A 10,634-nucleotide genomic window follows, 5' to 3' on the forward strand; every position below is an offset into this window, starting at 1 on the left:
TGCTGATTCATCTGTCACTTTTCAGGTGACATCACAGAGATGCATTGTAATAAAATGACAGGTATTTAGTTGAGAGATATTCCCATGCTGCCTTGTATCTTTGATTATAAGCCTACTGTCGCTGCTGGATATCTTGATATTTACCAGTGATGTAGTTTAATGCTAAGGGAGGTTAGATAATTTCGCAGATGAAAAAACGTATGAAAAAGAAACCTTAAAGGGATAGTTCACCCAACAATTAAAATTCTGTCATCATTTACTCACCCTTGTGTAGTTCCAAACGTATAGGGCTTTCTTTCTTCTGCAGAACACAAAAGATGATGCTTGAATACATTTTAAAGATATATATAGAAATATCTTTTAAAGATATATATAAATAACAACATTAGAACTCATCGACGCTCATTATATGAAAAAACACGTGATGACAGAATTCTCATTTTCAGGTGTACTATGCCTTAAAGATGATACAGTATAGCACTTCCATGCCATATTGTTTTGTAAATATTACAGGATCATACAGTTTGATGTTTTAGCCGACTTTTTATATAAGCATCAGTATTCCTGCAATATTTAATATGTGTACTGTATAGGTATACAATATTTAATATGTGTACAGTACATAGATTTTTAACATCCTTTTTACTTGTTATTTACTGACCTGCAAAAAATTAAGATCATCAAATTAGAAATGCAAAATAACTGTTCTTATTTCCAAGATGATTATAGGATGAAATTTACCAGCAAAACGATTGGGTCATCAATCAATGCAATATATATATATCAATCACTTTCTAATAACAATAATACAGTTCATAATGCACAGTAAACACTAAACAAGTATCCTTTTCTGAACATGGGCTAATTCTAAATAGCCTCATCTGGTAATTTTCATGCGCAAATGTGTTAAAATGCATTAGAAATTCAGGAACAGATTTAGTCCTCTGTTATAACACAAAATGAAAATGTCTCCCATCCACTTCAGTCCTTGAATATAAACAATGGGTAATTTTTCTGCCATGTGAGTTAAGTGTGGACAGGTGACCAACGGGGTTTTCACACAAGTCAGAGCTGGTCACTACTGTACAATTTCTCGCTTTCTTTAATTGTCAGTCTAAAAACTGAAGCTGGCAGGGAAATAAAAGCAGAGACCGATTGCTAAGAGCAGACTCTAATGGCCTTCATTCTCCGTTCTTTCTTTCTGACATTTAACAGCTCAGTGTGAGAGCAGCTAGTAGATCAGATGCCTCAACATGCATGTTTGACCTCAAGAGATGTAGGACAGGAGAAGCCCAAACACAGTCATGTGCTTTCTTGACCCGTCAGGAAAAAACAAAGGTGACAATGGTTCATGCATATGAATGGTACACACACATATACTTAGCATGTGAGTGAGTATAAATCCCAGTGTATCAGGCATACTTTATATAAAACTACAAAGCTTAATCACAATCAGTGTACACAGATTGAGCTTAGTGCACAGTATACAATAGGTGAAGGGCAAAATCACCTAAAATAAACTTCATCAGAGGCCTGTAGTGCATTCTGATTGGTTCGTACAACCTGACCTGACTCCACTACTATCCAGGTCCAGTACCTAGAAATCCTCTAAAGAAGCACTCATTGGGAGTTTTAACAGCTTATTAACAACTAAATTAGGTCACAGTGGGAGAGAAGGGGAAACCTTAGTTATGTTCTTTCACATGGATGAGGACTGTATCCTTTACACAGACAATGTGAAAAATGGAAGACTCCCCTCCCAGTCCAGCTGAGAGCAGAATATGTAGCACAAATCTAAACAGGGACTTCACAAACATCACTCCATCACTGACCTGCTGCTGTTTGCTCAGCACAGAGAGATATACAGTATACAAACACTGAGGTCTGAAAATCCATATTGTAGATTAGCAAGGCTGAACGAGTCTGATGCATAAATACAGATATATACTACTAACTGCATTCTTATTAAAATACATCAAAAAGATTCCGTTTTGCTTATGATGATTGACAATATTTTGCATATGACAAACAATTAAACCAAATGTTGCATTAAATTGCAACAAATATATAATTTATGTTGGGTCATTTTCTACACCTTTCAATTTGAATGTAAGCAGAGATTTGACTGACCATTATAGTATGCACTCTGTCCGTTATTTGAAATTGAGGAATGCAATTCTAAAGGTCAGATCTCCTCAAAAGCATGCATTTACATGCTCACAAATCAGCTCAATTAAAATGAATTACCTGGCAGGATAGTTTATCTGAAGAGCGTTTAAAGATAATATTCAGTGTGCAGAGTCAACGTACATGTTAAGTGATTTAAAAGAGAAAAATGGGTTTTATTTATTTAATCGCACAGAATGTGACGATGGCTCGGTCGGTAGCTGGAGGAAGCTGAGCCATACCCCTCATCTAACCACAATGCGTTTGATTTGTGACGGAAGCTCAGCAGTTGCGCAGTCTTTATAACGGATTGTTATGCAACTTACTTCTTACGGTTTAGAATAATGCATGCTAAATTTGCAAAAACATAGGCAATTTAAATAAAAGCACTCGTTAGTGTCTCGTCTCGTGGTTTCATGTTGCGTGATTTGAACGCAACATGCACCATGATTTGCATTTTCGTAAACTAAGGGAAAAAACGCACCTGGTCACGTTGATATTTTTAATCCACAAACTACATCGCATAATCGTTCGAACAATTATTTACATGTACTAAAGTGTTTAATATAGTGTCAGATAACTGTGTGAAATGTTGTGACATGCGTGCTTGTGTTAACCAATTTACAGGTTCAGTACAAAATTTTATATAACACTTAGCTACAACGTAACATAAATTCAATACATTATTTCTCTGATTATACGGTATTTCGTTAAAATACTAGTTCTTATGTTAAGTTGACAATTGATTTATTTTTTAATTAAACTGGTAAAGATATTAAAAATGAACCCTGCTTTCCAGTCATTACAAAAAATGGTCTGTGCAATAATATTGTCAACACAATGCATCACTGTAAAATATGACGCGACATTAAAAACACAAGCTATCTCTAGCATGACAAGAAAACTAGCATAAACAATAACCAATCAGTCGTGAAGATTATTAGAATGATTTTGGGCCTGTGGAGAAAGTTGTCATTTAACTCTTTCAGGCGTAATTCACATTGTTAAGCTAGTTTCCTTTTTGCTTTTGAAACCACGACAGCACTGAGGAAAAAGAACATGCACCAACCAAAACATATTAAGTCGCGTGCTCACAGTTAAAAACGAGTAATCTTTGATTAACATATAAATCATGCCATATATGTAAGATAGTCTGCTGCACAATACTGCATGGAAACGTCTAAAAATTCTGCCTTACTTGAGAGCGAATATTTGAGGTCCTTTCATCCTGGGAAAGATGAACATTGGCTCCGTTTATTTCTAACATATAGGCTACGTCTTATTCATATAGAAGTCCTACTGGCCTATAGCACTCGTAGTACAACTTTACCAGATTTTCTCTGAGAAACAGGGCCCTCTGGCCAAACTAGATTAAAAAATGTTTTTTGAAGTGGGGAACAATAGGTGATGCCCTGTGACCCCGCGGAGCCTCGACCTCGCGCAGGGTCATTGTGGTGCACAGGGAAAGGGGGCTTTGGGGCCTGAGACCCAATACACTGACCCGGAGCTTCGCCATTCATACCGCCTCACTGCGGTTGCCTGCAGCCTCTATTGTTTCAGTACGAACAATGGCGTTTTCCCAGGGAAAATAAGCTCTTTAAAATTCCCTTTAAAGTTGAAGCACGACAGTAGCACGAATTGAGTGACTGCTTTGGAGGGTTTGATGCAAAAGGAAATGAATGCATATTGCATATTAATCAAAAAATTAATCAGTATGTCTTAGTTTTATTTGTTTATAAGTTATTAAATCTACCTGCCAGTTTGTTCTCCATCGCAGACAGAAACGTTATGATCACAAAAAAAGTGTCATAAAAATGAAGACTAACCTCTGGAAGCTCCTCCTAAAAGTACATTTCATTACATTAAACCGTTAGCTATACTGCACCAAAGGACAAACACAAACGACAGTAAAACGTTGCTCTCATTTAGTCTGTTTTATATTTCTGTGTTGTTCCTTACGAACATTAGCTTCACGTGTCGATGGCTAAAAATAAAATAAATACAACCACTCACATGGCAGACAACTACGGTACCTACTTCGATTAATTATTAATGCTGCATCACTTCTGACTGGCTTTTCTTGAAGAACCAAAAGCATTTCTATCAACAAAAAAGAAAGAGCTTTAGAGAAATGAGAGAAAATAATCCACAACCCTTCAACATGTTTTTCTGTAATATTCAAACAGAAATATAGCCTACATTTCATTCTTGTTGTAAATGCTTTTTAATAAAGAAAATACGGTTCTTCGATTTTTTTGATAAATTCTGATTTGGTTTTCTGTGTGGAATATTAACAACTGCGGAAATTATATAATTATCATTTGGGTTTATAGGTTACTGCAGACGATAGGCTAAAGCATTACAACCTGATTGGCTGTGAATTTAACCTTCTTAGTAGGCTATCCTATATTTCTTAAAAAATGAAACAAATGAGCCTTAAACTATGAGTTACTGTTTCTCAACTGATTCCAGTAGGGTGAAATAGGATGTTATTTGTCTTTCCAAATGATTCATGGGAAGCAAGGAATGTTCTCTAACAAATACAGTGAGCCTGAGCAATGATACCCTTATACCTTATGTTATAAGTTATACAACAGTGGCGTCGTAACGGACAAACGTACTGAACGTGAAAAATTGCGTTCAAAACACTAACGCACAATGTGCACCAGTTTTCTCAAATGAGATTATCGCTCAGGCAACACATCTGCGTTTTATTTAATGCACTGATAAATGTAATATCAGTGATGTATACATTAGACATCAGGGGTCGGCTCTTCAACGACACAAAAGCTTTATGTTTTTGTTGAGAGGTCTATTGCAATTTCAAATTTGCAACTGTGTGTGTGTGTGTGTGTGTGTGTGTATGTGCGCGCGAGGGGGAGAGCAAGAGAGCGGGAGAGATTTAACTCATTATAATGCATAGCGACCTGCCCTCTTTTGAAAAAAAAAAAGAGAAAAACGCATCCATGCTTTGCAGGGGCTCCAGCCCCTGACTCACTGCAAGATAGGGCAAGCCGCTTAGCGGAGGCATCCAACTACACATCGACAGAGAAACCCGGGAATACAATTAAGTTTCTTTAAATCGCGAAAAGCGCATTATAATACGAAGACAGCCCAGTGAAAATGGATGGATATGAATGCAAGTAAAACCAACGACCGCCTGCTGAGGAAGTGGACGAGCGAACGCGTAAGTGTGGAATATTGTGGGATACATATATGGGATTACGTATATACAACATTAAACAACAAATGCAAAAACAGAACGCTTAAATGGGAACGTAGTATTAGACGAAACGTAATTGTTAGCGTTTGCTCGCGATCGGCATCATCGGTAGCCTAGCTAATGGGGATGAAGCTTTTCCCACGTTGCACTTGCTTTTGTTTTTACAGTGCATGGAAAAAATGCATGCAAAATCAAAGCACACCAATGCTTCGAACGGCTTACCCACCGTTTATCTCAAACGCGAGCTGGTTTTCACGCAAAATGCACGAGGGCTATAGTTACGTGTTGGTTTCGCTTTGTTTGTACCCGCTTGATTCCCACAGACAATAGATTAATGGACGCTGGGTCAACTAGGTCATATTTTACTGCTCATTATGAGAGCACAAACACTGATAAATCAGAAGCGCGTGGCTTAAATACCAGAAACGAGGAACCAGTACGAATTATAATGCAATGCACAGACATTTTTGGTCAAAAATGGCGTTTCCCTTTGTTTCTCGATTCTATTCATACGACCATCATACGCAAAAATCTGCTTTTAACTGTGAGCTGCTAATGATTCAAAGAAAGCTGCATGACTTGGAGCATAAAAACACGAAATAGGTTTTAACGCCGTAGACTCATGTCAAAGGTGTTTTGACGGCTCTATAGGGGTCTCTTGGAATGGATGGCGATGGTGTATTTGAATTGTCAGTGTTTTTTAAATTTTCATTTAAATATTGAATGCTTTTTTGATCCCACGATTACCTATTTGTATGAACATAAACAACTGGCATACAGTATCCATGCTAACAAAAAACAGCACGCAGTAGTAGGATTTTGTTGAGAGGTCTGTTGACACTGATGTAAACAGAACGTCTGATAGATGCGGATTACTGCGCAAACAATATACACTGTACCTTATCCGAGAGAGTAACGCAAGCTTCTAATGCATAAGCAGCATTTATCTGTGCCAAGCAAAACTATCCGGCTATCCGTTATAAAAACGTCCTATCACAGTCTACATACACGAGACAGCGTTCAGAAATCCTAAGGGAAATTCTGCACAGGAAATGCTGATGATGGCAAACCTAAATTTCAATAGCTAATTCTCTTTCCTCCTAGTTCTAGGCCTATTACGCTGATCGATTGACAATGATGACAGGCGTCTTGTAAGCAGCGGATGCTATTAAAGAAGGAGTAATTATTAAAAGGAAACAAATAGCGCGGTTACGTAAGAGCAAACGTGCGCTCCTTTTACTCTCAAGGACATAAGGAGACGGCCAGGATGTTGGTCGCAAACATCTGTTTGCCCAGTGACGTCACCACCCCCCATGCAATCCTCTTCTGCTAAAAGCAGATGCCTTATTTGTTTGGCTGGAGAGCCATTAATCCTAAAGTCAGTCAGCGTGGGGAAAAGACTGGACAGAGAGAGAGACCGGTACCGTTTAACAGCAAGGATATTGGGAATATTCAGCCCATCTTCAGTCCAAGAAGAAGCTGGGGGAAGTACGTTGGTTTTGTCGGCTGTTTCTTGCGAATGGAATACAGAACGCATTTGGATGCTTCTTTTCTCGATCATGCGTATTAGCTTAACGCGCCGTCTGGAATTTATCTGAATTCTTTTTGACGCACTCGAGGGTTGAGTATTTGGTTGCACATTTAACTGGAAGACTATCACGTTTCTAATATGCAATTTTTGTGTTTTCTTCTTGTAGGTGTTTGAGTACGGACGTGATCGAAGCCCCTGACGCTTTTTGACAGAGCAGAGGTCCTTTCAAGCAGTTGAAATGGTCAACCCCCCCTTGTCCCTCTTTGTCCCAGACTGGCTGTGATTTTGAAACCATCTCCAAAAAATAACGAAGGCCTTATCCCTTTGCTGTCAACGTTTCATGGCCATATTTCATCATACGGCGGTTAAGTAATCCTTTTGAGCATTCGCTTCGCTTTATTGCAGATCCGTGCTGTGTTTAACACTTAACGGGATGGTTTCAGTAGCACAGGACATCGCCGAGATGGGGTTTGAAAAGCATTCGTTTAATAGGAAATACGCCGTAGTAGAGTCATACGCGCCGGGACACTAAAACCAGAGGCTGGGGAATGACTGGATAAACGAAGGATTTGATGATAATACAGATGCTTTGGGTTGCTTACAACGATGGAGAGGGTTTGTGGTATGTTTTATACATGCTTTGCGTGATTTGAGACTCTGGCTCTCCGTGTTCACAGCGGACCTTGATTTAATGTCTTACAATTAAGGCACGCGGTGAATGCCAAGAGCGGAGCCTTCCACCATCAGCAGGCCATAAAATACTGCAGGGTTAAAAAATTCTTCCTGATAATTTGAGTAAATTGTTTTTTCCCCTAATAAAGATAGTTCTGGTCTGTGTGTTTTGGATATTGTGCTAAGCAACTTTGAAAGTATATGTGTACTGCAATGTGGAAAACCATAAGGAAACAATGCGATATGCTGCAGAAGGTGAGGCGCTGTCCACCACATGTGGTGCTGAATTTCTCTTTGCAAATCTCTTACTGCATCACGGGGAACAGATATAAAGTAAATAACCGACAACAAACCATTTCCACATGTGTAAGCGAGTGTGTTTGAGCGGCAAACGATAGATGGCTTTTATATATATATATATATATATATATATATATATATATATATATATATATATATATATATATATATATATATAAACCACAGCATGAAGGAAATATAACTGTATTTTATCAACAATTAGAGTTCACATTATTGTTGTTTTTTGTATCTGAAATGATATAAAACAAACTTATAAGTCAGCCAAACACGCACTCACCCACTTTTTATTTTCTGTATTTTACACCACAAATAATCTAGAAAACCGGAGATAAAAACCCACCGTCGCCTGAGGATGATAGAGAGACTGACATTAATGGCTAAATTTACACAAATGTATCTGCTCTGTTGAAAGAAAATATGAGAATGGCCTGCTTAGAGTTGATTTTCTTCTACAGTAATCTTCAATCCAATTGAATGATCCCTAAGGAGATGTCGACCCCTAATGGCTAAAAACGTATACGTTAGTCTCCAAATCAAGAAAAAAGAGGGAAAACTTAAAGAGACAGTAAAGAAAATTCTGTCATTATTTACTCACGCCGTTCCAAATGTGTACCACATTATTTCTGTTGCAAAACACAAAAAAGAGGATAGGGTCAACATGACAGTGAAGCTAATCATCTGTCAGAATTGGTCGTGAAAGAGGGTAAGCGAGACACTAAATAATGGCAACAGGAAATGGAGCATGACTCAAAAAAAAAAAAAAAAAAAAAACCTCCCCAGGATTCAAGAAAAGCTAAATAAGCCTTACTAAAGACACTTTTAGGAACAAGGCACCATGATACTGCTGCCCCAGCAGAGTTACGTAACACACGGCGTCAGAACATTTCAAGATGTTGGCGGAATGATATCTCATATCTCACGTCACATCCCTTTTTTCAAAAAAAAAAAAAAATAAATTAAACATAATATAAAATGGAAGAAGTGCGATATAGCCTATTACTGAGAAAACCACGCATGTCTATACACTAAATCCGCTATCACATTCCGCATAACCATTATTAAAATAAGCCAGGCGCTCAATGCATCACATAAACTCTGCGATCATTATTCGGATCACGCGCGAGCCTTGACAGATCAGCACGCGCGGGCTCGATTGCGCGAGGCGAGTTGCTCTCGTATCAGAAGTATGCAGTATTTGGTATAAAGTGACCACTTTGAAATGATAAAATTGCTACTCACTTAAAAAATAACATGTCTCGGTTCATTGTGTTGCTATGCAACCAGTGTTCGTTAAAAGAACGAAAAGAACAGAACATGTGGCGCAAGATTATAAATAAAAAACCGACATGTCTAGAGCAACTCCGCCACCTGCAGGAGCAGCAGAATTCAACTGCTTATTTAAAAGATTACTTGAATGTAAACTACACATTCATTCTTGGAGTCAAGCATCTATGCCGTTGCTAAGTGATGAATAATAATATTTATTAAACGAGTACACATCAGTGTACGAGGGAACAGAAACAGCGAATCAAAAAAAAAAAAAAGTGGACAATGAAATACTAGTGAACGGTAGGAATTATTCAATTTCCAATGATTTGGAATTATTTATGAACGCGATTTAAATGTACGTCGCTGTCACATGAAATAACGTTGCATGTTTAATAATAATAATAATGTTAATTTAATCATAATAAGCAGCATCCTCGTATCAGTCAAATAAGCAGTCAAACAGAAATGAAAAACACTGCTGGTTCATCCATCACACTGGAAACTGCTCGTTGTGGCAAATGTAGTAGGTATGTCCTGTTTTTATGCATTTGCCTACAGAAAAATCGCATGCTGTACACTTATCTATACAACAATAATACAAATGTTCCTATTATAGCCAAAATACAATAATATTATAGCCAATAATAAGTTAATAATATTCAAAAACTATATATACATCATATACACATTATATATAAAATGTAAAATATGCATATTATTTAGTTTTTATATGTGTACTTACATACAGTGGGTACGGAAAGTATTCAGACCCCCTTAAATTTTTCACCCTTTGTTATATTGCAGCCATTTGCTAAAATCATTTAAGTTCATTTTTTTTCCTCATTAATGTACACACAGCACCCCATATTGACAGAAAAACACAGAATTGTTGACATTTTTGCAGATTAACTGAAATATCACATGGTCCTAAGTATTCAGACCCTTTGCTGTGACACTCATATATTTAACTCAGGTGCTGTCCATTTCTTCTGATCATCCTTGAGATGGTTCTACACCTTCATTTGAGTCCAGTTGTGTTTGATTATACTGATTGGACTTGATTAGGAAAGCCACACACCTGTCTATATAAGACCTTACAGCTCACAGTGCATGTCAGAGCAAATGAGAATCATGAGGTCAAAGGAACTGCCTGAAGAGCTCAGAGACAGAATTGTGGCAAGGCACAGATCTGGTCAAGGCTACAAAAAAAAATCTGCTGCACTTAAGGTTCCTAAGAGCACAGTGGCCTCCATAATCCTTAAATGGATGACGTTTGGGACGACCAGAACCCTTCTTAGAGCTGGCCGTCCGGCCAAACGGAGCTGTCGGGGGAGAAGAGCCTTGGTGAGAGAGGTAAAGAAGAACCCAAAGATCACTGTGGCTGACCTCCAGAGATGCAGTCAGGAGATGGGAGAAAGTTGTAGAAAGTCAACCATCACTGCAGCCCTCCAC

Source organism: Barbus barbus (assembly GCF_936440315.1).
Source record: "Barbus barbus genome assembly, chromosome: 46".
Classification (NCBI taxonomy): Eukaryota; Metazoa; Chordata; class Actinopteri; order Cypriniformes; family Cyprinidae; genus Barbus; species Barbus barbus.